The sequence below is a fragment of the Malus domestica genome, chromosome 03 (genome assembly GCF_042453785.1).
Source record: "Malus domestica chromosome 03, GDT2T_hap1".
Lineage (NCBI taxonomy): Eukaryota > Viridiplantae > Streptophyta > Magnoliopsida > Rosales > Rosaceae > Malus > Malus domestica.
The window spans coordinates 21,325,614-21,328,232 of NC_091663.1; the positions used below are offsets into that span (position 1 = coordinate 21,325,614).

Genomic DNA, 2,619 nt, shown 5'->3' on the forward strand with positions numbered 1-2,619 from the left:
AGCCAAAATATCTACTAACAATCTCACCAGAATGTTGAAATCTCTCTTGCGCTAATTTATTTTTTCACACCATGTCCCAACATATACAAGAACATTCCTAATATTTCAGTTGCATTCATTCTCCTTGAACCTTTCAATCCATAATTAGTTTGCAAGTCATTGGATAATCTATAAAAGACATCTTTGTTCATTCTAAACATTCTATAGCATCACACATTATTTCCTTGTAGTATTTCCATCAACCAAATATTACTTGTATGGGAAGAATTCATACACGGAGTTTTGTGGACATATTTTAAATAATATGTTTCAACAGCTCTCGCTACAGCGCATATAATTACACCATCCTCCAAATCCTCAACATCATCATCAAACAATCAAAATAAAGAACAAATCTTGAACATAATTCAAAACAAAATTTTAAAAAGAACCAAGTATATATGTGATGCCTCAAAACTGGGAGCTCGGAACCCCAGAAAGACCCCTTTATCTATCCTAAACTCATCTTACAATGCCAGAATCTCACCAAATGCCAAAGTAGATATCAAAGTGGCGCTGGAAGTTCTTTCCTTCAAGTCCCTGAATGAGTAGCAGACCCTTGACGTCACCGTTGTTGGGAGCAGTTTGCAATTCGAATCACGAGTGTCTGCTGCCCTTGTTAGGAATATGGAAATCATACCGTTAGAAGTCCGATTGTTGTATACACACTGAATTTGCTTATGGATATGGACATGTCAACCCTACAAAAGCTCTAAATCCCGGGCTAGCATTTGACGCTTATAAAGAAGATTGACATAAAGTTCATATGCTAAGCTATAATTAGGCAGAGTTTATACTGAGATTGCTAATAAAATCAACTAATTCACCAAAATTGCTATATAATCACTTACAGTATCATTAATTTTAAACTGTGCAATAAATACATTCATCATTTCTTGCATATACTTCCAACATATACCAGACACTCTTATACCAGACAATTCTTTTGCTTAACCAAAGAAACATAATTACAAAATACGGAAGTAGATGGTGTTCAAAACTTCAACCAGCTAAAGGGCAGCAGAAATTATGATTTACGACAGCAGTTCAGTATTCGAAGATTCGGGACTCGAGAAAGGAATTGCATAGGCTTGTTTAAACTTCACGGAACAGTTCTGACTCAATAATTTGCGATAAATACAATCAGAAAATTCTAAAATTTAGAAGTCAGAAAAAACTGGATCTTTCTGCTATAGCAATTAGCTGACTCCTCATTCAAAAAGATACTGAATTGCAGATACAAAATATATCGAGCAACGGTTCCTATTTCAACTTTTCAAGAGCATACAATTTCTAGGCAGGATCAAGCTGCTAAGCAAGATACATACAGGACTTGTGTGCTCGTTTGAAGCAAAAGGTGAATTGTTTCTGGGTTATACCAAAATTCATAATTATAACATCCAACAAATCCATTTGAAGATGCTTTCAGTTTCAAAACAAGCGAAGAAAACCATGCTAATAGACTCGGTTCGAGCGGCTTGAACGACAAGCTTCGTTGCAGGCAGAGAAGTAATCAATTTTTCTTACTTCTCTCTCAATTTTTCTTCTTTCCTCCACAAAACCCTAATTTTTCCCCAATTTATTTTTTCACTCTGCTATCCCTAAATTTAACAATCCAAACAAATAAATAACGAAATTTTAGACAAGAGAAGCTTACCAGAGGAAGGACGTCGAGCCGGAGAACGTGACCTGGAGAACGAGAGAGATCGCTGGGAGGAAGGAAGTTTCAGGTTGGCGGCTGCTCGGAGTGAAAAATAAGCACCTTCTCAGCTCCCAAAACGGAAACCTTCAGAAGTAGCTCACGCTTCCAACTCTCTCTGTTTCACGTGAAACCCAGAAGCCAGATCCGCTTCCTTCAATCTCTGGATTCTAGGATTTTTGCGGCGGTGGAGGATTTGCAGCTTAAAGTGAAGACGGGAGGGAGAGAAGTGAGACGCGAGGAGTAGCATCGCCATTTGAAAACTTTCTTTAAACGTTACTGTTCATCCGCGTTGCTGCGATAAAAAGCCGGTTTTTGAAAGCAGCAAATAGGTGCTTCCCATTTCCAGCTGTTTCTCACAGCAATTTTAGAAATAAGTGCTTTCTTATTGAGTTACCAAACACAAATATGAACTCAACTTTTTTTCATCTCAGCTTTTAAAAAAAGTTAAGCAGTACCAAAGTAGGGCTTTGTATAAAAGAACACTGTTTGGTGGAGAGCTTAATTAGACAAATTAAGTAACCATTTTAGTTCGAAGTGTGGGAAAAGTATAGTGCTATGACTCTTCTTTTAAAATTAACAGCTGGTGTGCTGCTGCCAATGTTTTCATGCCATGAAATCAGCTCTAGTATTTGAAGGTTTGTTCGTAGTTGATAAAATATTTGTCAAATACTCGTAACGTTTTCTAAAACAGCTTTTCGTTTTATAGATAAAAATAAATAAATGTAAATTAGTATGATGTTTTTAAAGAATTAACTCAGGTAAAAAACACAAATTACAGTAATTACATCTTGTTTGGTATTGGGCCTTTAAATAATTTCAATTTTTGTGATTCCTTCTTTTGTTTTTTTTTTTTTTAAATGACATTTCTTATCCTTCTA

At 35.9% G+C, this 2,619-nt stretch overlaps 1 long non-coding RNA gene across 1 annotated transcript; it reads right to left on the bottom strand.

Annotated features, from left to right (window-relative positions):
- Positions 1-232: 232 nt before the first annotated feature.
- Positions 233-2,169, bottom strand: LOC103441871 (uncharacterized). Its single transcript, XR_011579340.1, has 2 exons — positions 1,697-2,169; positions 233-649 (listed from the first exon to the last, which is right to left on the bottom strand). It is a non-coding gene; the product is annotated as an uncharacterized lncRNA (long non-coding RNA).
- Between the last annotated feature and the right edge of the window lie 450 nt (positions 2,170-2,619).